The following is a 27243-nucleotide window of genomic DNA, read 5'->3' as shown; positions in this document are numbered from 1 at the left end:
GTCTGCAGTGCGGGGCGGGCGGGCGGCGCGGGGGCGCGCACTGAGCTGCGGCGCGAGCGGTGCGGGCGGGCGCGCAGCGAGGCGCCGTCCCTCCGGCCCCAGCACCCCGGCGGGACCCCGCGGCCCCAGCGCCCTCCTCCGCACCGCCGACCGCTCCCAGCGCCGTCTGTAAGTTGCGTCCGGGGACCGCGGGCCGGGGCAGCGGTGCGGGCGGGATGCGGGACGCGGGACGGAGCGCGGAGAGGAGGCGAGGGAGCGGGGCTGCGGGACGGCGGCGCTGCAGGGGTCGCGTTGGCGGTGCTGCGCCCCGAGGGTGCGAGGTGCGGCGGGCGCGGAGCTACCCGAGCGGTGCGTTCCGAGGGAGCGAAGCGCTCGTTCAGTTCCCAGTGAAAAAGAACCAAATAATAAAAAAAAGAAAACACGCTGAAGGAGCGCGGGGAGCGGAACAGTCCGCAAGGTCACCGCGCCGGGGGGGAGGAGGGAGAGCTCCCGACCTCCGGCGATCGCGGAGCTCGCACCATCCGTCAGAGGATTTTATTCTTATCATTTCGATTGCTCCTGAGCGCGCTCGGGTTTGGGGGCCGGAGGTGGGTGGGGACAGCGGTGCTCCGCGGTCCCGGGCATTTCCCAGCCGAAGGCGTGAGGAGGAGGAGGAGGGCGAGGAAGGAGGAGGCGCGGGGCGAGAAGCTTTCCAGTTCCAGCGCCCACAACAAAGGAGCCCGGGCTGAGGCACGGCGTGAGCGGCTTCGGAGGGCGGTGAGGGGGGTGCGAGGCGCGCAGCCCGGCGCGGGGCTCTGCGGGGCGAGCGCGGGCGGTGGGGGAGCGGGGCCGGGGGCAGCGCTCGGCAGCGGCCGCGGGGCGCGGGTACGGCACGGCGCTGCGCTGCGGCGGGGACGGGGCCGTGTGCCCGGGCCGGTGCGCCGTGCGGTGCCCTGTGATGCTGGCGCTCCGGTGGCGGCGGCTGGAAACCCCCCTTCTCCCCCCAAGCGCTGCTTTCCCTCCCGTCGCTCTCTGCGAGGCTGCCGTGTCCCCTCTGTGCGGGGCTCCCCCAGCCCTCCCCGCCGCTTAACGCAGGGGGTGTCCCCTGCCCACCGCAGCCCCCTCCGTGCGGGATGTACCCACCACCACCTCCCCACCATCGGCCGAAGTGTCCCCCTCCCCTCCTTCCCACCCTGAGCTCGGCGCTCTGCCCCCCCCGCCGTGGGGATGGGTATTTCTATGGGAGGGCAGCGCGATCTTATGCAACTGCAGCCCCCCCCCCAGAGGAGTCCCGTGGAGGCTTTGGGGAGCCGGGATGGGGCTCGGTGCCTTTCCACGGCAGGGAGAACGAGCTCGAGCCTGGGCACTGGTAGGTATACCAGGTACCGGTGGGTATACAGGTACCGGCGGGTAGCAGAGCACTGCTACCCACAACACCGGGCTTCCCACCTCTCAAAGAAAGGGCATTTCGCAAACCTGCCCTTTTCATCCCTACTGAAACGTGATTACTCGCAAGCCATTTAGCCGAGCAAATATATGAATAAATTCCGCACTGAAGATGTTAACGTAGCAGATGTGCTTAAGAGGTGCAGCTGCTTTTGCCAACAATTCCGCCAGCAAAATATTTTTAGTGACATTTTAGAGTGAGTGTTTCTACAGATAGGCATTCTCATCCTTCATATATCAGAAAGTTGAGCTCACAGAGATCTCACCGCCTCTTACGAAGAGGAGAAAGACACATGTATTTATTAAGCTGGGTCTGATGAGGAACAGAATCCTCGCATGCAGAGGAAAATGAGAACGTGAGGAAGCTTGGTCTCCATGAGATGTGTACACACTGCCCCTTTCAGAATGCACTGCTTGTTTCTATGGCACATCTTCAGATTCATTGGTTTTCACTACTACCCTTATTCCTGTCAGAATGCTCTTTTTTTGGTTAAAGAACACAGTTCATTTGACAGCATCCATTTACTTGGAAAGTTTTCCAGTATGAGGTTAGCACAGCACTATCCATTTCAGTTTTGTGGACCGCGATCAATTTTAATTAAAACTTTAATTACATTTTGTTTCTCCATTCAAACAAAGCACAAAGTGGTCTGGGCTAATGTTGCTGTGAGAGAAAAATAAGGAAACATTTTTAATCTTCATTATGTGTTATTCCTGCCTTTTAATTAAGGACTGAATCCTTATCCTGTTGGACTCGAAAAGGAATTGAATCACAAACTTCTGTGGCGTAGAACTGCGGTGTTTAATCAGGCTGTTGCCTTCCTGCCCCACACAGACACGCTGTATATAAAATCCCACTGCTGAATTTTGACTTGGTTTTAGAAGTACCCGGTGTTCTGGAACGCAGAGCTGACATCGCATCAGCAGTAGTGTTGAGCAACACCTGTCTGAGGCGGGCACAGCTTTATGTAACCTCACAACGGCAGAGCAGATGCCAGAGCCGTCACATTTCCCTGGTACATGAGAAGAATCACAGTTGGTATCACACTGTGGTACCAACCAGAAGGAAAACTGTAGTTGGGACAGAAGGGTAAGGCAAAGTCTCAATGGGCAGGGTTAGGGTAGGGCAGGATCTGCTGGCAGGAATTTTGCTGCCTGCATGGGATGACAGCGGTGCGACATGCTGGCTTTGGTGCCGCTGGGAAAAGGAACCACATGGTGTAGGAGGTGTGACATCCTGCTGCCAGGGCTGTGCCAGGCTCCCCACCTTCCAGCACCTCTCCATACCGTGTTCCTGCATCACCACTCCTTCTCCTCTTTTCAGTCTGTTGAAGTGGTGTAGCCCTTCCGACATTTCTTGCTGTCTCTCCGTGTAGCTGCGGGAATGTTCTAGATCTAAGAATGCAGATTCTTTTTAAGAGGCACACGAACATGGTGAGCTTTGCTACAGAGCTTCCAAAATTGTTTACTTGTCAAGCTGTTTGTTCTGGTTTTGTTTTTCAGTTTTTGAATGCTAATTTTATGCCTGGCTGCACCGTGCATTCCTGTGTATTTGTGTGTGTTGTATCTAAGCCTTGCACTCCTTTAGGGGTTCAATTCCACAAATCCTGCAGATTCCCTTGGATTTCCAGAGGTTTGTGTCTTTGGGGCAAATAATGCTAGTGTGAGTTAAACATCAATGTGCACTAGTTGGAATTACAGTCAGAAGGTTTAAAATGTAATAGGTACATTTGATTTTAAAATATGTACTACTGGGAGACGTAGCACTTACCACGAAAAAACATCATGTCTCTGATGTAAAATATTTCCACTACTGGTCTTTATCCCTTCCTTGTTTAATGCATGTTGTTTTCCTACTGTGGGTAGTACCCTTTGCTTTTTATAATAGTGGTCCAAAAGGAAGTTTGTTTCAGAGCAGTTTGATTGCCTATGGGTTGTGCCCTTCTAGTTTTGTCTGACACTCATAGAGAACAACTGAGCATTCTTCCTGCATTATTCCTCATGCCTAGTTTTGGTTCAGACCTCACCGTAACGAACTAGACGTTTAATCTGTCATTTTTTTCTTGTGGGTCCCCATTACCCCTGTCTGCATGCCTCTTGCTGTCCCATACATCCTTTGCCTTTTTTTTTCTTCCTTCCCTTGGAGTGCAATTTTGTTTCTTCTCCACCCTTCAAGTGCCCTGCTTGCATCTTTCCTTTGCCAGCAATGTTCTTCTTAACCCTCGGGAAGAACTGTGACTTTATCACTTCTGCATGTGGCATTGCTGAGAGCAGTGCCTGCTAGGAGAGCTCAGCAGGAGCAGGGGAGGCAGTGAGCATGTGCAGTGCTGTGGGATGCTGGGATCCAGCTGTGCTCCATCACGCTGAGGCGCTTTCTCGCTTTAGCTCCAGCTCCCGTCTTTATTCATCAAGAATATCTCATCCTTCCAGTTTTATACTAATGCTGTATGGGTGATAGCCATAATCCTTTTCAAAGATAACGAAACACGATAGAAAGAATACTACTGTGAAATACATAATCTCCAGGTAGTGCTTCAAATCCATGTGGCTTTTAAAGTTATTATTTCAGTTGCAAAGAAGATGTATTTTTTAATTTGTGTTTTAAACTTACGTGGACGTTACCTACAGAATTCTGCTTTCAGGAGCTTTTCCATGTATCTTTATGAATATGATCCAACAGACATTAATACACATGTAGAAAATAGATTGTTAGAGATGGGACTGTAGCTGAAAGGTGTAAAACTCAGTGGTTTCAAGGAGACAGCTGAAAGAGAAGGAAAAGGTACAAATGTCTCAATACTCAATTTCACTGATGTATTTATAAAAATACAAACTAATCTTCTTCGTTATGAGTTCCTTGAGGAGAGTAAAGAACAGAATACATTTTCTAGAATATCTTATAAAGGCACCATTAATTGAAATTACAGTGTTCATTTGGAGTGGGATAATAAATGCATTGACCTAAAAATGCATTCTGAAACCCTGGTATCAAGAACAGAGGAAGAAGAAGTGTGATAGATCATACTGAAGATTTTCTGTCTTGAATAGACCTCCTCTAAGTCAGGTTTTCAAGTTCAGAAATGTACAAATTTAACAGATTATATTATCATTGCCATAATTGCAGTGTTTTGACAGAGTCAGAGTTTGCCATGTTCTAGAGTTTGTCAACAGTGTTTTGATTTTAGAAGTCATGAGAGCTGATAAGTAATCAAGTGGATCTTTAATTACAATAAATATTTTCCTATGAGGAAAACAAAGACTTTTACACAGAATCACAGAATCACAGAATCACCCGGGTTGGAAGGGACCCCAAGGATCATGTAGTTCCAACCCCCCTGCCTAGCAGGGCCACCAAACATACACATTCAGATCAGGTTGCCCAGGACCCCATCCAACCTGGCCTTAAACACGTCCAAGGACTTTTAAAAGAACTTTATCATCACAGAGCAATTTGATGAGGGGTATCTATATGGTCACCATTACACAACTTCAGAATAGGGACAAAATACACAAAGCCAGGCTGTTATAGTGATATTTATAGCTTTTAGAGTCATATACATGAGACACTAAACTTGTTAATGAAAATTACTTTTAATCACTTCTGACTTATGGCTGATTTACTTTCAAATAGATGATGATTTTGGAACTACGTCATCAGTTCTGTGCAGCTCTGCTGTGTGGTGTACCTAATGGGATGTGTGTACGTATTTCTCCTGTCTGCAAACAGACCTTCTCAATACGAGAACACCTACAGACTGAGATCTGTGGTGGTAACATCAATGCCATACTACTGTTTGGGTTTTTTTGTTTGGTTGGTTTTTTCAGTAGTGGAATTTTGTTTAACTCCTGACGCGTTGAATCAAACAGTTGAATACCCGTCAGTGGGATTACCTTGATTGTTCAGACTTTGATGAACACTATATTCCCAGCACTGTACAAGTAAAAATGTACACTCAGGAAGAAAACAAGCTGTGATGGTAATTTACAGAGCTTTGAGACTAATAAATGTAAGGCTCTAAAGCATTTGATGAAAATTGCTTTAATTATTTTAACTTGGAGCTAAATATGAAGCTCAGACAGATGAAAGGTTTCAGGTCCATGAGTGTTTAATTCTGCAAGGAGTAATGAAAACTGTAACCAAGTGTCCAGCACAGCCCATAACAGTGACTCACTGATGCCCATGTGTAGTCTCCTGGTCATGATCCACACTTTTTTTTTTTTTTGGGGGGGGGGGGCGGCAAATAAATCAGTCTTTGATTTATGAAATTATGACAAATGATCATGAAAAATGATCATGGTTCCTCTTAAGTTGTAATAATTAATTATCCTTGGTGTGCATCTTGCATCTTACTTCTGGACTTCGTTACCATTTCTTGAGCCAATGCCTCCCTGAAGCAGCTGAAAGGCAATCACTTAAATAGGTCATCTCTTGGGCCAGGTGTCTGTACAGGACCTGAGACTTGATTTCAGCATCTAAAAATAATGCCACAAAGGCAGTATGTTACTGGAAATGTTTGTGGGTTGGGTTTTTTTGTTGTCGCTGGATTTTTGGTTTCTCTTTCTTTTAAATAAAAGATTAGTGTTCCACTTAGAGAACGTTTTTACTCAAAAGTAGATATTAAATCATTTGCCATGAAATGGAATTAAATGGCATTGAGGAGGGCTGAATAATACCCTTTCAGTGGACTGCATTTCAGAATATCTGTGTATTTAATTAAACTTTATTCAGAATGGAGTCATCTAAAATTAGAACATCTTGTTTATAAAAGCTAGTAGAATACAGCACATTTCTGCATACTCTTATCAGCTATATTTAGAAATATAAAGTAACTGGAGACTCTTAGAGGATTAAATTGTGGATATTAGCAGTTTGAATTAAAACGTTCTTGCTTTTTAATAGAATTTGGCATACATAAAAAATGGTTATTTTAAAAAGTTAGTAAAAATAAACATCTTTACAAGGCTTTGGCACTGTAAACAAAATCTGCTTGTTTAATGGATAATGCTGCAAAAACTTATTTGTGTCAATATTGCTAATGTCCAGCACATATCCAGCTGACATCACCATGACTGACAGACTTCCTTTACAACAGAACATGTGCTGTACTTTTGGAGGCCGTTGTTTTTCATTTTAAATGTACTTATTTATTTCCAAATGATACCAGTAAGTGCTGACATTCAGGGCATTGGACACCTTGGAATACCTATCCTGAAGGGGATAAAGATTTCCGTTTGAAAATGCAGCGGCCTGTGAAGGAGTTTTTGTTTGATTAGTAAGACATCAGATCATGCTGATGATTTTTGCAAATCCAACTGGTTTATGCAACAGAACTTATATCTTCAAATAAACTCTTAACTAATTTTGAACTAATTTTGACTTGCATTTTTCACTTCTATTTTTTGCATCCGTCTGACGGATAAGTAGCCGTGTATCTGATCACATTGCTCACCTTATAAGGGCAAAGGGTGCTCAGCAGTGTGCTCCAGCAGGCATGAGAACGCACAAAAGGTTAGCATGCTTTTGGATTAATCATACATACAATCAGACGACTGTATGTTTTACCTTGTTAAAGCTCCATTTTATGCACCATTAACAGAAGAGAGTCAAGGAGTCACAAACTTTTTCCTGTACAAGTAGATATGGTATGCCTGCTTCTCCTGTCAGTGATCTTCTGATGACACAACTGTGTGACTGAGATGCCACAGTGTTTAAGGGAGGTAGCTGCCATGGCTCCATATCCCTCCTCAGGAATGGTAAGTAGGTCAGCCTAAAGGAAGCTTTTATCATTTTTAATTAAAAAACAAAACAACGCATTTACAAGAGCTGTCTCTTGCTGTGGTACACATCAGGCAAATGCTTAGCTATTTAGCTCCATGACATTTTTAAATTTCATTGTTATCTGGAGAAATAGGAGGATTGGAAGGGGTTATTATTATTTTTATTTGTCTCCTGTGTCTACCACAGATAGGTGCTACTGGACCACAGATCTATAAGTGATATTAGTTTCTGCATAGTTAAAGGTGAATACAACTCGTCCAAGCTTCCCTCTCTGTTGAGAGGGATGTGAGAGTGTAACCCTGAGGTGTCAGCAGGTACTCTGCCTTTCCTTATCTCATCCTTTGGACTGGATGATCTTTTAGGTCTTTTCCAACCTTGGTGATTCTATGATTCTATGATCCTTCAGCTCTCCCTGATCCCCTTTTTTCCTCTCTCTCTGGTTCTGCTTTCTCTCTGTGGTAATTCTGCTCCATCAGTCCCTGCTTGCTGAGAGGCTCCCAGTCCTTCCCGCTGCCTGGCGGTGCACACTTCATCATGATGCATGCCTCCTGCATTTTGGACATTTTAACTGTGGGTTTTTTTATTATTGTGAGCTTTGTAAAAAATGATCTGGCCTTTGTAGATGTTCTAAGAAGTGCAACTGTATGAATTTACAGCGCTATAACGTTAATATTTATATTAAAATCTCAACAAAATATAGGAGGTGTAATAACTACACTGTGCAGAAAGATAAGATGCGTATTCAGGGACTTTGCAGGGAGATTGAAGCAGTCCATGTCTGATAGCAGTGGCTGAGTCCATCTCCTGCAGAGCGTATTAAGGTGCATTTAATCTGCAGTCGCTAGGCTGTGAATGAACTATGCTGACATACTCCAGTATGAGATGTACCTGCAGCAAGCCGGACACATCAGTGCAGCGCTTAGCACGGCTTACAGGTCTTCAGCCTGCCCTTCAAGGAGTTTTGCAGCCTACACTGCCCTCTGCTTTGCCCCGACGGGGCAGGCTGCTCCCAGTGCCAAAGCCAGCAGGACTGCAATGCAGACAGACCCTAGAAGACATTATGCACAGCTGGGTTTGCATCCAGATGTCTCTAGGCTGATATTTTCAAAGAGGAGTCTATAAGAAGGCACAGTGCAGTGTGAGCAGATGTTGAGTACAGCTGTGTTCCTGCTGTGTGCCTGTCTGCTCTGTCAAGTGGATCACAGTCTTCAATGCCATAACTCTCTATGTCTTAGTGCAAGGTCCAATATGTCGCTCCTGAGAAATATGTGTAGTGGGATGTCACGTCCTGTGCATGGCATCAGAGCCTGTATGTACATAGTTTTGTTTTATTTTCTGTGTTGTTTAATTACAGGGTAGGAAGATGTGATGTAGGAGACTGCTGAATTATTATAAAATTTTCATAACATATTCTTCAGATATAATTCCTATTGTCATCAATAATCAGATGTGTGTATCATTTAAAGATGTAATATCTATGCTGTTCATCTGCTGTTTTTAGACATGAATGAGCTGGGCAACATTTTGCTACTTGCTATGTGATCTATTGCTATAGAACCTCCTTCAAAGATTTTTCACTGAGCGTAGGGTAGTAATATGCAACTATAAATAAGTGAGAAACAACAAGGTTCTGGATTGTTGCATGAGAAATCTACAGTACACATAAAATAATAAAGTGTTTTGTTTTCCAGTAGCAGGTATTTTTTCTTGCTGTTGTTTTAATGTTAGTGAAACACAGTCAATTTAAAATCAATTGAAAAAAAATGTCCTGCAACTTAATCTGCTTCAAATATGTGAAAAATAACTCTGTTTGACTGTGACTTGAGTTGTAGTGGATACCTTATGATTCTGATTAGGCTGAAGAGAAGACAGTAAGGTATTTCGAAAGTTCTACTTCTTCCCTACAAATTATGTGGGGTTCAGAACAACAATATGTGTGTTACCCACTTCTTCTCAGTTCAGTGTCCTGTTGCCAACAGGAATGTGTTAGTGCAGATTAACTGCAATGTATCAGTGGTGTCAGCTAAACTCCAGATAGAAGAAATTATGTCCTGAGCCACTAAGACATTTCTGCAGGTGACTAGATTGAAATGCACGGGGAAATCTGTTGGTTTAAACTCACAGAGTTGACTACAGATGTAGGTGTAAGTGTTCAGCAAGCTGGTAGCCTGAAGGAGATGAAATTTGGGGAAAAAGAACAAGTGTGATCGTGAATCATGCCAGAGATGTAGGCAGGATAGGATCTGTGAGAATTTCAGTGCTAGGGAGATGGAGTTGAAAATGAATCAGTTAGGAGGGGGGAAGTGAGCACAGATACTTAGGAGAAGGAATAGGATATCATTAGTTGATAGCAGAGTGTAGAGGTGTCAGCATCTAGGGGAAGCTGCAAGACTGAGGCGTGGAGAGCCTCTCACAAAAGAGGTGATTAATTTGAAATGTGAAGCTACAACAGTTTGAACACTTTTCATGATTTTGTAGATGTTGTGAGAAAAAAATGTGTTGAGAAAATTTGAATTACCAGGAAAAACTGAATTTGGTGAAAATCCAGCTGATTCTTAGTGCTTTTCTCTGAACTGCTTCTTCATAGGCAGTGATGGCCAGGCTCTATCAGAACTGCACTAGATCAAAAGCATCCACTGATCTGGGTGCTCAGAGGATATCTCACTGAGATGAACTGTGATAACTTTGTATGTATGAGATGGGTGTTAGGTGTTGCTGTTGAAGAAGAAGAGGAATCGTGATGGTTTTCAGCCACCTACAAGTAAGTCCTGAGTGTGACCAGAGGAGCTCCCCGAGAGCAGGCTTCCCCTGGCACTGAGTTCTGTGCGGGCGTAGTGGGATGGGTGCATTTGGAGGCATTTGGGATATGAAACTAAGCAGGGAGAAGGATTGAAAAGTAAAATGTGAAGTGTTCGCATAAGACTTTCTAAGTTCTCTCATATGATTCATTGGTCTTGTGATTAAACTGCTGCTTTTTAAAATCTTGATTTTCCACAGTAAAAAACTGTTAGTTTGGGGCTCTGATTTTGAAGAATCTAAATGACAAGTTGCTCATTGTTTTGCATTTTGTTTTTATGTGCTATGTAGTTTTGTACTGCTGATGTCAGTTTTGGATGGGATAAGACACCTACAGTATTGGCAAATTTATAGAATTTGAAATGCTTTCATTCACATCATATTGTATGATGAAGCAGGAGGCAGTAATGAGACTTGGCCCAGAGCCTCTGGCAAAGTAATGGCAGAGGATGGGATCCAGGACCCTGGAATCTTGCAGTGAATTGTCTGCTTTATCGCAGTGTTATAGTGCAGTTTCTCTTGGGGCAACTCAGTTTGCACTGCTAATTTGAAAGGAGAAAAAAAAAAAACACCTCAAAACCCCTATTTCTAGTTGTTACAAGTCATATTGAAAAATGTTAGCATGTGTGTAAGTTTTTTTCTGAAGCTACAAGAGTTTGTCCTGTACCTCAGTAATGGACCAACTCTTCCGCAGAAGGGCTGCCCAAACAGCTCAGATGTAGTTCCTGTATTGCTGTCTGGCTTCTGGATCTGTCAGCAGGAGCTTTCATACAAGAGCTGTTGATGGTGTTATCGGGTTTGGGGTTTAAAAAGAATGGTGATGCAGACTTAGAAATTTGGATGACAGCAGAGTCCCATCGGGCTTCTGTTTTTACACTGACCTGTCCCAGCCATACAGAACCTTGGGTGTACACGAGACTTCGGACAAAGAGTTGTTTCTAAAAATGATAGAAGTTTCTTTGCAGGGTATTGCCCTTTCTAGCAGCAGAACTGGTTCACATCAGATTAAAATCCCTATGAAGTCATCTGCCCATGAAGGAATGGGACCAGTACAGACCTGTTATCTGCCTGTGACCCATTCCTGAGGCGTGTCTTTCTTCATGGCTCTCTGATGCACTCAGTGTGAAACTAAATTGGTGCAGTTCAGAAATATTGGGTACCTTTATACATTTTTACAGAAGCCTGTATGTAGTTCATGAAATAAAATAAAAGCAACAATGAACTAAAAGTGTTATTTTTTTACCTTAAGTTCAAATGACCAGCTTACTGCCTGTCCAGGCTACTCCCAGTTTAATTTTCTATGAAGTGGAAATCAGCAGGTATTTCCATTTTTTTCCCAGATTCCTCTGCTTTTTCAGCTGAGATCTGTTGGGCAGTGGTGCAGTAACAAGGATCCACTTGGGTTAGAGCTGATGAGAGCACGAATTACAGAGCAGTGATTGGGCTCTTGGATAGCAAGGAGATGCAAGTCTCTGTTATCTCTGAGTTTTAATTGCACTGGATTAATTACATCACTTTATACACAATGATTGTATCAGGTTTAATTATCACTTTAGCCATAGTCCTTGACATATTTTTTTGGCTTTATTTTTTTAATAACAAAATGCAGATGTCAGCACTTCATTACATATCTGAAAATTGCTCATGCACAGATGCTTGTCAAAGTAGGGATAAAAAATGAAGTCCCAGGTCAGTTTCTCATATGGATTTGAACAGTTAGCTTTATAAAGAAACAGCAGCTGACCTCAGTTGTGTGCTTTATGGCAGAGTATAAAATGGGAGAGCTCTCCTATAATTGATAGCTGCACTCTGCTTTAGACAGGTTTTGTGGCTTTTCCCCTTTGAAAGGTGAAGCATTGCCCAGAGATCAGTTTGATGTGGATAAACGGGAATGCGAAAATTTATCAGCACAGTGCAATAAACCTGCATAACCAGTTGCACTCTGCTAATCTGTGGGTTGTGCCTGAGATTTGTCTCTACAATAAGAGTAGGCAGAAACAGCCATTATGAGTGCTTGCTTGTTTCTGAGGGGAATGGGTGTGACACTGTTAAGACTGAGACCAGGTAAAAATACATTCTTTTAAATATTAGAGCAGCAGAATAGTGAAGGCACATCTCTTATGAGGAATGGGCCAGAAGTTGTGTGTTCCCTGCCTCTTATTTGAAAAATCTCTCTATTTTTGGCCACTGTGTTGGTGATGGTTACTGCCCATCTATTTTTATGGAAAAACATTTGAAAGTGAAGTCGTTTGAGCACCAGTCACGCTGGCTGTAAGCCAATTTGACTCCATCAGACTCCATTAAGTTGTTATTAAGTGCTGTCAACCAGCTACACATCGAAAAAGACAGAAGATGAAAATCTGCCATGTATAAGCGTTGGATATCAAATTTTTTTTTCAGCATAGCAAGAATCTGGGGCTTGTACAACAGACTCCAGGTCAGCTGCATGTTCTGAAAGTAGGACTTTACAGCCTGGTTGCTCTTCAGCAAAAGAGTTTGATGATTCTTTTCTGTTCCTGTAGCTTCAGGCCATTCATTGGAACTTTAGAGCTGTAAGTAAGGTATTTAAAGGCATGTTAAAACTGCAGAGGGCCTTTGCTTGGGCTGGAACAGCCCTACATCCCATGGCGAGCTAAAGGGGTTTGGACACTTGATTTTTTGCTTATTTTTCTGCCTGAGGCACTTCAACAGCACGTACCCTAATGAGTCCCTGCAGTTGTGCTTGTTCTCGGGGCTAAATGAATGAGCAGGAGGAGACGATGTCTGTCAGCACTCCTCTGGGCAGCTGGCATTGCTAACCAGCAGGGCAGCTCCCTGAACTGTGCCATTCCTGCAAGGTTTTCCCCAAATCTCCTTTCCACTCGGTCAGAAGAAAATCAAGCCTTAAGGAGCGGAAAAGCAGAATATGCTTGGTGGAAAATGGCAAACAGCCCTTTCATCTGCAGTGAGCAGATGAAACAGTGGTTCAAAAGGAAGGTTATTTTTGAAATACACTCCCTAGAGTGGTGCTTCCTCAACCTGTCTAAATTTTTCTCAAAACTGATCAGATGGTTTCTTCTGGTTTTGTGTCAGGTGATAACCTCATGTGCTTTCTGTAGTGAAGTGAATAACAGAGAGGAGCTCTCCTGCTTCTGATGTTCTCTGTGAAAAGCTTCTCAGAAAAGATGTACACATTCTCTTAGTCCAGAAAATTGTAGTTCTCTGGAAAAGAATTGGCTGTGTTATCAAGGTGCTTTTCTAAAGAACAAGAAAGGAACGTGAGTGTTATTACTTTGAATTTCTCCATAATAGCTTTTGTATTTCTTATTCACTGCCTCTTTTAGTCTGAACTAATATTCAATTATAGGTACGTCTGTAGTGATTGAATCATTAGAAGAATTTGGAAGAACTACAGAAACTTGAAAGTCTGCAGTTATCAAAACAGTGAGAGCCCAGGATAGCTCTGTATATGGAAGAATAGAAAGCAAAGCGTGAGACTGAAACCAGGGCTTCTTAAATGGGCTGACTACACAGAGCATTCCTGCCCACAAAATCCAGGAGGTAATTACCTGGCTTAATCAGGCACAAATGAAAGGCTGCCCCAGGAAGAAATTACCTCATCCTGGGCTTGGAACAAAGACAAACCTTCCTGGGCCTGAGAAAGGTGTATTTACCTTTCTCAGGATTCCCATGCTGTAACAACCTATTTGTGAGGTGCTTGGTGGTTAATATCTCCTTTTTGCCTCAGTGATGCAATGAGTCTGTGTTCATTTTCCAAAAGCATTGCCTGAAATGCTACCGTGTGACCCATGGAGCTCAGTGCTCAGTCTGTGGAGCTTGAAGGGCAGCCCACAGTTTCCAGGGTGTAGGAAACATGCTGACAAAGTTGGTGTGATGAATTTAACAGTATTCTCAGGTTATTCTTTGTCTTATCTTGAAAACATTACTTTTAATGGGCAGATTTTCCGGTGGGAAATGCTGAATGCAGCTCAGGACTAGCTTCTTCTAGACCTCCACTGACCCTAACTCCAAGAAAACCTCTTTGGCTCCTTGTTCACTGAGAAAAGCTAGAATAAATTCCCCTTTCCCGAGAGGAAGTCCTCACCTGATTCATTGCTGAAGGCCTTTAATGCAACCCAGCATTTTCTGATGGATAAATAACTTCTGCTTTACCTACATTTGTATGTAATATCCTGACTCGGGTGTAGCGTTTGTTGGTCACATAATCTCAAATATTTTAGTTACCTGAGAAGTGCGCTAGCAGTGCACGCTGCAGGCGTCCAGCTGGTGGAGGTGGTTTTGCTGTTTCTGTATCAATGTTCTGCAGATATTAACAGCTCTGTGCTTCAGAGAGAGCTGTAGCCATAAACTCAAGAAATGAATCCCGACAGCTCGGCTCAATAGGCTGCTGGAATTGGACAGCTCTGGCTGTACCCACTTGAGGCTCGATGCCAATCTCATATTTTATCCTGAAATTCCACGGGGAGACACTCAAAATAAACACTGTGATACCAACACTTTGAATTAGCTTTAATGCAGTAGCTAGCATCAGTTTCTCTTGAGCCTCTGTGTGGCTTTTTTCATTGAAAATCCATGAAGTTTGACCTTTTGGATACATTTGCTTTTATTTATTCGCTCTCTTGAATACAGTGGGAATTGAATGGATGTAGCTGTGAAAAGAATGGTATAATGTAGATGCTAACCTGTTATGATTAAATTGTCCCTGTTAGTCCCACGTTACCCAGTGCCAGCCATTTTCCGTAGTGCTTATCTTCTCAGTAGCTTGCTTTCAGGACAAAAAAACACAACTATGAGATCTGTGTTTGATGTTTCTTAGGAGGAATAAAAAAAACAACCTGGAAATTACAGGATCATTGCAGGCACCATTGCTGAGATACTCGATTTTTTGTTATGCAAATACTGCTTCTCCCTTCCTGCTTTTGAAAATAAGCCGATCTGCTCATTCAGTATTAAAGCCTAAAGGTGAATGTGATCAAAATAACCAGTTGCCAGGGTCAGTAGAGTCCTTGAATGAGTTTGCTAAATTTAATCTTCAGTGTTTTTCAGAAAGTATATTTCGCAAGAACAGAAGAGGTAGAATGTGGGATTGGGACAGTGCGGATCCATACACATTGCTGCCAATGAAAGCAGGTCTAATTTTAGGCGTTTCAGCCTTGGTATTCTTCCTCACAGCACGGTTATTTTCCATACAATACAAAGCAGTCCTTTTTTCATGTTTTATAAACTGCTTTGGAGAGCAAAGCAAGGACAAAGTGAGCATATGTCATAGTTGAAAACAAATCAAAAAACCTTATCTGAGGCTGAGGTTAGCAGCAATCCTGTGTCATTTCTATTTTCAGAAGTCAATTCTTTAAGAAAAGCAAGAATCCAGAGAAACCTGTTGTAAGATGTGAAGTAAAGAGAGTTATATGGTGCCTGAATAAGGACCGTACAGGTTATGAATGGTTTGTTAGCCCATTAAACTCAGGCAATTAATTTACATTCTATTTAGATGCCTAGTAACTTACTCCTCTTAAAATGTAAAAACTACCTGTAGAGTTTGGAGAGGCAGGACTTCATAGAATCTTCTATAGGTCTGTCTATCTTCAGGTGCTGAATTCTTTACGTAATACCGTATGAATACTGTTTTCTAACCTAGCCTTTTACTGATACATTCATAAAAAAATGACTTTTCTCACTGTAGAGTTCTAGGAATTCTACAAATGCCCCATCCCTGGAGGCATTCAAAGCCAGGCTGGATGTGGCTCTGTGCAGCCTGCTCTGCTGGTTGGCAACCCTGCACATAGCAGGGGGTTGAAACAGACTGAGTTCTAGGAACTCTACAAAGTCAGTATAGATACAGCTGTGTTTATTCCTACGTATGACCTGAACCAGTGGGTACTAAACCACTCCCCATGGAACTGTCAGCAAGTCACTGGTACTAATATGTTTAAATTATTCAAAATAGCTTTAAAACTAACCGAATTAACATAGTCTGAAAGAAATTTATCAAGTAAATAAATGTATGATAATGGCTTCTGGATAAGGACTAGAGAGGAATCTGAATTTTGCCCTAGTGGGATTTTTTTAGCAAGTCTGGGCCTCAAATGAGCTTTTCTTGAGCCAGGTAGATAGTAGGTCATATTGTCAGAAAATTTCTTGGGCAAAATCTACACAGGGACTGCTTTAACATTGAACTGCTGTTTTATCCCCACAGTTTTAACACAGATCCACCACCTCTTCACTGGTCTTCTCTGACTGGACAGTGCCTGGATTTGGGTCCCAAGGATTAAAGCAAAATTTGCTTATGGGCTCTGCAGTTGTCCCAGATACAGAAGAGTCAGCTGAGCCTGAGCTCCAGCAGTAGACTTTGTTTCATGCCATCTTTGCTGTCTGACAGATTTATTATCTATACTAATCATGTTGGCTTTCTTGCTGGTCAAAAGAGAATAGGAAGCCCTAGAAAGCAACTAATTCCACTTATCTTGTATACACGCTTTAGCATGGCATGAATTACCTCTTGGTGAATTGGGTGCCTGTTTCTCTCCATTGTACATTGGAGCCTTGAAGACCAGTTCAGATTAGATATCCAGCACCTAATGGCTACCACCCAGGTAGGAACAACTGTAATTAATCATGTTTCCTGCCGCAGTACTATTCTGTGCATGATTTGTGGATGCTGTACTAGAGAAAATGTCGTGGTTTCCTTTGCAATCATTTCAAATTGCTTGGTGTTAAAAGCACAATTGGTCAGTTTTTTGTTGTCCCTTATCACATGAGAGTTTTAAAAACTGGAACTGATTTTTGCTAATAACTGTCATCATTAATAATAGAAACCATTTTCATTTCAGTTTCTTGAGGGAACGAACCAGTGCAGACAGGCAGCTTGTTGTCTTTCTGGAGCCTGGCCAGATTCTAGGAGTCATAAATCAACCCAGCTCATTTCAAGTTAGGGAAAAATAATGTTTCTAAGCAAGTTTGGAGCAGCAGTACTGGAACAGGCTGGATGTGTGACATCAGAAAAGAATGAGCAGTGTCAAGTGGCTTTCCTTGGTGGTAGGAAGTGAATTGATGGAATTTCTTGGCTGTTCGAGAGATTGCATCTCCTGTTGCATTCCTACTAGATTAAAGATTTATTTATTTATTATTTATTTATTATTATAAATAATTTATTATAAAAATTTATTATAATTTATTTATTTATTATTATATATAATTATATAATATATAATATATATAATAAATTATTATTTATTTTATTTATTTATTTCGACCAATCTGCCTAGGAAAGAGAACATACAAAAAATTGACAGTTCCTCCAACACTGATTGTTCTAGCTGACCATTTGTTTTTTAAATAGAGAAAGTACAAGTGGAAGTGACATCTCTGAACCCACCATCTTTTTTTTTTTAACATTTTATCACAGAATCATAGAATGGCCTGGGTTGAAAAGGACCACAGTGATCATCTAGTTTCAACTCCCCTGCTATTTGTAGGGCTGTTAACCACCGGACAGTTTGCCTGGAGTCACATCCAGCCTGGCCTTGAATGCTTCCAGGGATGGAGCATCCACAACCTCCTTGGGCAACCTGTTCCACTGTGTCACCACCCTCTGCGTGAAAAATTTCCTCCTAATATCTAACCTAAACCTCCCCTGTCTCAGTTGAAGACCATTCCCCCTTGTCCCATCACTGTCCACCTCATAAACAACCGTTCCCCTTCCTGTTTATATGCTCTCTTCCTGTGTTGAAAGGCTGCAGTGAGTGGTGAGTGGTGAGCCCTGAGTGGTTTCAGGTGGTCAAAGGAGGACAGGTGTACATAAACCCCACACATCTGCCTACACATGAGGAGATGTGCAGCAGTCTTCCTCCTCGTGTTAGCATTTTGCACCTGCAAACCACAGCATTTCTCAGCTGGCAACCTTGGGCTGTTGAGGCGTTACACACCATAATTATGAGCTGCATAATTCACTTAACTTTATGGTCTGCTTTGTTAACAGAAACATTCTACAACACTATATAGCACAGCATCGTGCCCTGGCCTGCCTCATCCCTCCTGATTCATGCCTGTGCAAGATCCTGGCAGAACTGCACTCCTGCTCTTCTCTGCTGGGTGTCTGCCTTATCTCCATGCCTGAAGGCGCCCAGACTGTTTAAATGTCAGTAAGACGTTGCCCAGATGATTCTCCCTGAAGCTTAAGCAAATTTACATCTTCTTTTTTACCTTAGGCATACACCTGGTATGCTATGAACATCGCTGCTCTCACTGTTTTTGCTGATGAAAAGCCAACAAAGGGAAAGAAGGACAACAAGGGTGATGAGAACTGGCATTGAGCTGGGAATAGGAGCCAGGTAGGAAGTAGAGAGGGAAGGAAGCTAGGAGAACGAGTCATGATCATCTGGTGCAGACTTACTGGGAACGGCTTGGCAGCTGCTAACTGACAAGAGGACAAGAGGGAGCCAGAAGTGTAGGAAAAGGATGAGAGGGACAGCCTGGGACTGAGGTTCACAGGCAATTTGCTATTATCTAACCTGCCTGACAAGAGCCAGGGTCACACTGCGTGGACACCTTTAGCACTAAGCATGTCTGCAAAATAAAACCAGCTTAACCTATATTTGCATGCATATAGAGATGCAGCTGTAGGTCTAGGTGTTATTCAGCAGCTTTATAGCCAGCACTTGCACTGGGCACATTCCTTATCCTAGTCTGTCAGCGTGCTCACAGCTTGGCCTGCTTAGCTCCCCAGGACGTTGTTAGTGAGACATAATTCATGTGCCAAGCTATTTTTATGAAGCAGTAAATGCCAACCTGCATGTTTCATGGTGTATGGGAGAAATTGAGGCCCCCAGAATGCAGAGCAGAGGTACCTCACAAAGCAAGACATGGATGCATTGGCTGTCAAAATGAAGCTCAGCGCTTGGGCTGCTTTGTATGCTGGTGTCATTTGCCTAGAAAGTGGAGGTGACAGAGTTTAAGTTGCATTTTGAGCAGGGGATGCAGCAGCTAAATACTTCAGATGAGATTTGCATTGCTATTTGGGTACTTGGTGAGATTTCATAAGAGCACTCAAGCTGCTGGAGAGCCAGTTTCTCCTGAAGCTCACCTTGACTTGCTTGAATATAAAGGAACCAAGGAAGTTAGGTATCAGTGCCTACATTAAGCAAATACCCCAGTCTCATGGAGATGCTTACATGTCTTTGTAAACCTGGTTCCTTATGCTGCCTGTCTCCAAGTCTTCATTTTCCATTCTGAGATGCTCACATTTTCCCATTGAATATAGCATGGAGTTTGGTATGAGAAAAGACATTGGATCTTTTTCCCTGAAACTGTTTCTTGACATATTTCTTGACTTGCTCACCTCCCTCTTTGCTTGGCCCAAGTTACCAGGCTGCTGTGGTCAGGAACGATGAAGGGATTTTTTCCACCATGCAAAAAGCAGGAAGATTTCCTGAATATTGTTTGTTCTGTATTCCCTCTTTTTCTCAGGTTGAAAATATTTCTACCAAAAGTCCATCATTTGGAGTCTTTTCTTGTTCAGTTCCAGAGGGGATTCTGTAACAAGTTCTTTCGTACTGAGTCTTTTTGGAGTAATTAAAAAAATAAAAAAATAAAAATAAATGCTACAACTATAACCAGCTTGGACAATTCTTTGCCTTCTGGCAGCCAACTGTATTTTATACTGCATCCTCTGATTTGATTTTCCGGCTGTTTCAAGCTCCTGGTAACTGCTACAATAGCTTTTAAGCACAGTTTCTTGCTGCTTTATTATTATTATGTATTTACCTTGTTTTCTGAGCTGTATCCTTTATTTCCTTTATCTTTTTTCCTGTATTGTTATGCTGGAGAGAAGTAAAAGCTCTACCAGTATAGCATTTAGCACAAACAGGGCCTGATCCAAAGAATATGCCACTGTTTGATCAGGTGGAACGTGCTGTCTGTGATTGTAGCCACTTGTATGATAAACAACTGGTACAATCACAGAAAGTACAGAAGAAAGACACCAAGTTTCTTAGGAGTATGGAATAGAGGCTAGATGGAGTCTGACTGTGTCATGACCGAAGAGGAGCAGCTGATTAAGAAATAGTCACTGTTTCTCACGGTGCAAGAAATAGGGTCACCAATGAAGTTATTGTGTAACATTTAATTGGATTATGAAACTGATTTCCACAGGATGTTGTGGAGACCAGGATATAAACGTGGTCGAAAAGGGATCAAACAAATTCAGAAAAGCTAATTTAATCAATGGTTATTAAACATGATAGTCTGGAGAGTCGAGAGAAAGCAGCACCTCCATACCATGACTTACTCCATCCTGGGAGAAATGTCTTAGCTCAGCTTGCTGAATTGCTGTCTGGAGGTGACTGCATCTCCATTGGCCTAAATATCTACTGTACTATAGGCAAATCAAATCAGAGGATGTTCAAGCCAGGTGATTGGGTTCCACTGTAGGTGGGATCTCTATTGTAAAGTTTCAGGGCGCTTTTGAAGTTAAAAAAGCTGTGGATAAAATTAAATGGTAAAGATGGCATTGACTATAATGAAAAGATATTTATCTGTTTGTCATCCAAGATAGTTTTGTTCTTTCTTAGCAGCAGTTTTGTGTACTTTATTGCAGAAGCATAAGAAATATCAAATAAATAATGGTACCATCAAAATCACTCCCAGCCTCTGGAATCATTAGAGAGAGCAACAGCCATATTTTATCATAACTCTTTTCACTTCAGCATTCCCCAGTGGTGAGTGGAGCAATCATGATGCAATGCCAAGGAGGACAGTGTTTGATATTTCTAGCTTTCCAAACTCTACATACCTAAGTAGGGCAGGGTGGCTGTCAATGCAGTTGCAGCTGCTAAGTATCACAGAAGGGAATTGAAGTGTTCCACCCATTTCTGTCACTTGTCACCTGGGAGAGCAGTTGCTATGAAAAACACAGCCGTGTGAATGCTGTCCAGGCAGTTCCTTGTTGCTTGTTGACTCCTTGAATCCCCCTTTAACTTGGAGACAGACTCCCTTGTTGGCTTCAGCAAGACCCTCAAAGTTGTCTCAGCTAGTGCAATGCTCTTTAAAACTGAATTATCTTTTTTTTTTTTTTTTTTTAACTATTTTGTTATTTTATTTATTTGTTTTTCTGTCCATCACCCTTACAGTCCAGTTTTGGGGACCTCATCTATTCCCATGGACAACCCAATGACAGCCAGCCCTATTAGGAACAAACATTCTACCCTCTGAGTATTAGAATTATAGATCCTACCTTCCAGGGTGCTTATCCTGTATTACTGTCTTTTTCTTGCTGGCTCTCCTGAAGTAGTTTTCCCAGGTGGTCTTTATCTATATAGCAGGCTGTTCTGCTATATAGATATCTATATCTAAATCTGAACAGAATTTTATTTTCCCAGGCCATTTAATGGAATAGCAGCTGGTGTTTTAGATTTGCTATTTAGAGACCATCACAGGGATTCCGAACCAGCTTGTCAGGCTGTAGCAGCCTCTGTCAATTTCTCTATCTCAGTAGATAATAAACACCAGGAATTCAGACAGTATTTTTGGTGAATTTCGTAGTGCTATAATTTAAATATTTATATAGCTTTCACTTGTTTTCTTTCATGTTTTTCATCTGCACTGCCACTGCTTTCTAGTCTTCTGTTGGATATTTTGCCACTGCCTGTTCCTGTGTATTTTGCTGGAGGAGTTCTGAACGCGTGGATGTCCAAATAAAAAATGTTGCAAGCATTTTTTTATTCACCTTTTTCTCTCCTCTCCAGAGAGATAACTCCTGAACTGCGTGTCCTAGAAAAACAGCACTTAGAATGTTATCTGAAAAGCAAACATGTCTTTCAAGTCGGAAAAAACCCCCGTGTACAGTGCTTATTGTGTTTTACAGGATGCGGCACAGAAGTTCTGGACATGGTGGTTCTACAAATACGTCCTTTTATTGTACAGGTCTCTTCCTTTTCCTCCTCCTTCCTCAGCAAAATAGATTTTATTATACTTGGCCATGATAAGTGATAGTGAAATTGAGATTTTGCCTCTCACCGATTTCTGTCTGTCTTTGATTTCTCACCACAAAAAAGGCATGTGTGCACACAGAGATTCAGCTGGGCAAGGATATGAGTGCTTTATTAGCACAACTGCAATAACCAGCTATAAAAATTTATTCCAGTAGAGCTCTCATTGAAAACAGTTGGAAGAAATTGTTCCAATTATTTTTAATGTATGAAATTATAAAATTATGCAGTCCTTTAGCATGAGAGGTTTTCTCTCTATCCCTACCTCCTCTGGCTTATCTTTTAACAGAAAGACCATATGCTGTGATTCACGCTTGGGATGTATGAAAAGTGGCATTTTTTTTTACCTTGCTGTCTTTTGCAACAATTGTACAACATAAAAGAAGTCAAAACTGGAATAGCTAGCAGCTTTCAACTACTGCACATCCTCGATCCGCTGCTTTATATCTGTAATAAATTTTAAGTTATGAAGGGCATACACAAGGCTCAAAGGCTTGCCATTAAGATCATGAAATAATAATGAGGTTCCTGTATCAGGGACACAGAGTCTCCTCGGAGAGAAGCAGCTTTCCTTTTGCTCTGTCCTTCTTGATCATTTTGTAGTTTCTATCAATATTCATGTCAAAGTGCATTCTTTCCTTTTCTTTTTTCCCCATAAATATATAACCTTGCTAGGAGTTCGGTCATCTGTAAAAGTACTTCCATTTTTCCAGAAGAAATGATTCGTGAGATTCATCTAAATTATCTATCAGGCTGATTTCAAATAACGTGCACTAATTAATGAGGAAATAGGGAATGGTAATGATTGTGTGCATTTTTTATGCTGCATTTGCCCACGTAGCATGGATTCTTTGTGCTGAAAAACATTTTCTTGATCTGCATTATAGCCACTTCTGTATTTTGAATCAGTTGTGTGTTTTATGATACAGATTAGATTGACAGCTCTGGAAAGTGAAACTCTTGAAGGAAGAAGCACGCATAATGAATACTAACTTCAGTCCTGGAGGGACTAGTTCACTAGTTCAGACTCATGCATCCCCAGCCTTGACCTTCTTGCTCCAGTCTCCATTAACGATGCCAGTCACAGCTAAGAAATTACTTGAAGATCTCAGCTGTGATTAAACCTGTTGTGTGTCATGCTGTAAAATAGCAAAGGGACAGCCTGTAAGGACAAGCTCCCTGCACAGGTCTCCCTGAGCTGACATGACAGCTGACTGTGCACTCTACTGGCTGCATGCAGGCTAGCATGGGTAAATGGGAAGTTTAAAGCTTGTTGTTAAGCATGGTGTAGCATACCATCAACTGGTTCATCTAGGCCAGAAAAACCTTTTTTCTTTGCTAACCACCAGGTGCACAGCACCGTGCATAAACACGGGTTAAGGGAAGGCGTTGCTGAAGAGGTCCAGCGGGAGAGCCTATAGATAGAAGCCTGATGCTTAAATTTAGATGAGCAGGATTTCTCTGATGACTTTTTGCTCTTGACCAAGCAGGCTTAGGTCACAGCAGTCGATACTCTCGAAAGCATGAGTTCATGCTTCTTTGCTGTGAGATGTTTCCCAGCCTGCCTACATGAAAAAAAGTGCAAACAAGCTGTCAAGTAGCAAATCTTTCAAACTGTAAAAATCGAAAGCGACAAAAAAACTTTGTAATTCATACAAGAGCAATTAAGCACTTTTTGTTTGGAAATTATTTCTGAAGGAAACATTTTGAGGTTTTCTTCCGTGTTTCTTTTCTACTCAGTCATACTGCCAGTCAAATTTTAACTGCAGTTTTCCTGTTCAAGCAGTTTATGTGATTCATTTGCTCACTTTTTTCTGTGAGTAATGTGTTTGACCGCCCTTCAGTGTCCAACTCGAAAGCGTAAAGCCATTGATTTCGTTCCGCAGAATCGTGATTCATCTTCTCAGTAATGTATTTCCTCTGCATTTAATCATGCTCCATCTGAAGCAGTCACAAGGGATAGTTCTGACGATTGGTTTATAATGAATTTGGAGCGAGCGGTGTGCCAATGGATCACTACCCACAAAGTGAGCGCTTTGTTTAGACTCTGAAAGCGGTTTAGTAAAATAAAAAGCTGTAATCTGCTTTCCCACTAACCTCTTCTGTTAATATCTATCATAATGCAGTCATGTGGTTTTTAGTAATGTAGCTGTTTAGCACTCAGGTCAAAGTCATCAGCTGTAAAACACTCATTCACAGTGGGCAGAGATGTGTGTGCAGAGGCAAACTAACTCCAGAGTCTGAAATGTGTTCTTTTCCTGCAGGGATGGAATGGAAACAAAAGATGTAAAATTTATCTATTTGTATTGGCTTGTATTTATTTTAGACCAACCTTTTACACAGTGTTAAGATGCTCACAGTGAAGTTTCTTCTCAAATAATATTGTATTTAATGCATATTTTTCTCATTCTTTGAGGCTGGGACTTTGGCTGACATCAGGGGCGCAATGAGAAGATATTTAGGAGCATGATCTCTGCACTTCGGCTGCTTAAAACTATTTCATTCTGGGGGACATGAAATGAGGGAAGAGTTGATTTTTCCACTGTCTTGTTAGAAGTAAATAGCAATAAAGAAGAAGGCCTGTATTTGGTACACCAGTACACTGTACTTGTATTGGCATCCATCACACCTGAATAGAAGTTTTAATTCAGAGGAACAATCGACTCCAAAAATCTGCGTGCTTCCTAGTCAGCTCAGAAACAACATTTCAATTCTACGTTCTCCCTTGCTGATGAGCATGGTGGGATCTTTCTCACTTCAATTTAAGCATCTAAAGATCCAGTTTCACATCTAAGCGAGTTTGCCATGTGGCTTGTACAACCATCAGTAAGAAGGAAACACTTGTAGAGAGTGAATCATCCTGTCTTAAAATAGACATACATATATTCATCCTGCCTCTTACAGACTGCTTTCTCTGCATGGAGTGAATCACTCTGAAGATTGCTGGCCGTCTCCATTGACTGCAGAAGGACCAAAGACAACTAACATTTTAAATAGCTAGTGTTCAATGTGATTCATCCACCAGGGCAGAAAAGTAAGATGGTGATGAGGAATGTGGATAAAAAGTTTGTATCATGAGCAGAACTCCATGATCCTAGAAAGGCATGTGGTGACTTCAAACCCAAATTAGAATAAGACTGGAAGGTGAGCAATAACTCTTAGTAAACATACAAATGTAGAGAATTTTGCTAATTTTCTCATATCAAGCATAAGGTTACAGTGACTAAACTAGCAGCAATGCAAACTGCTAGCAAATCAGACTGAAATATGTGTGGAATGAAAACACGTATTCTTCTTCCAGAATACTGTCTGGAATAAATGAGTATTTACTTAAAAATGAACAAAGCTTAAAGGAAAAAAAAAAAAAGTGGTTGTAGGTAAATGTGGTCAAGGGCTATGTCTGAAGTCTAAGAAATCTTATCCCCAAGCATCAAGGATCAAGAAAAACAACATTTGAATAAACTCTGGTCTACAAATTGACAGAAAAATCAATTTCTCAGGCAGAGGCAATGCTGGTCTAGTTTGACATAAGAAAATTAGATGTGTTTCTTTATGTGTATTTATATATAAATGGGGTCCCATGGTTCCAAAAGAAGAGTGGAACTCACTCAGGAAAACTCTACTTTTCAGTTGTCAATTTTGCCTTCCAAACAAGCAACATTTGCAGCAGCTGTCCCAGAAGAGGTGGAATAGTCAGTAAGTCTCTGAAATACCTAAAAATCAGCTATTAAAATGCACATCTTTTAAAGATCAGTGCTGAGATGCAACTTGTTCCAGCGGGCATGTTGAATTCCTGACGTCCAGAAAGTCATAGATTTGAGGGCGTCTCGCATGGAAGAACCTTCTGGAAGCTATAGTATCTAAAATAAAACCTCAGACCAGTCAATCAAAGTACGTTCGATGTAAGGCATGTAACAAACTTGTCACAGAATCCAAAGCTCTACTGGTGGAACATTCTGGATGATCATACCAGCCATTATGTAAATGTGGAAAGGTGTTTAGCATATGAATTATTAGAAAAATGTGCAGTAAATGTACTGCAGTAGTGAGGGCAAAATTTGAGAGAATAGGCCAGTTTAGAAAACATTAATCCAAATGCTGATAAATGAAACTTCTTCACAGCTCACATTCCACGTTACTTACTGATGACCACAGCTGATAGAGGCTGGGCCAGTAGCAAAATGAAACTATGGCAACAGATTCACTTACGTGTTTGTCTGACACTAACCGTTAACAAGCATATTTATTGTTCCCTTCAGGAATGATTCTCTCAATTGTCTAGGAGATCTCAGATAGGTCACCAAATGCTGTCTGAATGCTGAGAAAGAGAAATGAACACGACCAAAAAAAAAAAAAAAAAGTTATTTTATGGCATAAAATGAAGCAAAAAAGAATTAAGGAGGAAAAGTTCAGTAAAAATTTTCTTAAGCTTGTAAGCCAATACTTTCTGTAGACATGTGGATGCCCTCCTTCTGGTCTAAATAGAGAGAAAGAGCAAGTGAGGGAGAGATTTTGTCCCTGTCTGACAAGGGTAGAGCTAAGTGGTAGAGCCTGGAGCTCTTTTGAGTTCTTTGCTCCTGTTGACCGACACAGAGGAGCCTCTGCTTTATGCTACAAATTTTCTCGTGTGTCCACTTGCAAAGGAGAAAAGACAGTCATGGCATGCTGTAAGCAGTTTCCTAATCCTGATGAGGAGAGGAGCAGAAATAGTACCCTGCGATGTACATCAGATCACAACCTGCTGGCCTTGGAGTTGGGCTTTGATTAAGAGCCCTACTGTGACCCACAGGAATGGATCAACTGTGGAGTGACTGGTGTGTCTAGGGTTGCTCTCAATTTGCACATTCAAGTGTAAAGAGTTCCCTTCTTGTTTCATTTCACACTCAGCAGAAAACAAATTCCAGTGCTTCCTTGTTTTTAATAAAATAAATCTAATTTCTGTTCCCTAGTCACCTAGAGAAAAAAAAAAGCCCTTCCTACCAGTTGTTATGTTAAAGCATCCTTCTTTGCAGCTTTTACCCTTTCAAATGTTTTTTTTTTATTATTATTATTATCATTGCTTGAATCTAATTGAAGATCCATCTCATTTCAAATATCATTTAAAAATATATATATCTTTTCTTTTGCTTAAACCAAACTCTACTCTCCCTTTTATTATTCAATTCAGTTGGATAATTGCATTCCTTAATGTCATTACCCTCTATTTTTCCCATTTCTTTTATGCAGAGAGATTGCAGGCCTGAATCTGATCTTTAGTAA

General features: G+C 41.8%; 1 protein-coding gene across 2 annotated transcripts in view; it reads left to right on the top strand.

Annotated features, from left to right (window-relative positions):
- The first annotated feature begins 104 nt into the window (after nucleotides 1-104).
- VSNL1 (visinin like 1) overlaps nucleotides 105-27243 on the top strand; it is a 74423-nt gene continuing 47284 nt past the window's right edge. Inside the window, exon 1 of one of the 2 annotated variants that reach the window (XM_042862211.1) lies at nucleotides 105-168. The gene's annotated coding sequence lies outside the window, so the exon portion shown is untranslated. Of the gene's footprint in view, nucleotides 169-680; nucleotides 757-27243 lie in introns of those variants that run through there. The other variant, XM_042862212.1, reaches the window with a different exon arrangement.

This window comes from Lagopus leucura, unplaced genomic scaffold (assembly GCF_019238085.1).
Source record: "Lagopus leucura isolate 7727_CA_CO unplaced genomic scaffold, USGS_WTPT01 Super-Scaffold_73, whole genome shotgun sequence".
NCBI lineage: Eukaryota > Metazoa > Chordata > Aves > Galliformes > Phasianidae > Lagopus > Lagopus leucura.
Note: the sequence above shows the minus strand (reverse complement) of the source record. Positions and strands in the feature narration are given on the sequence as shown.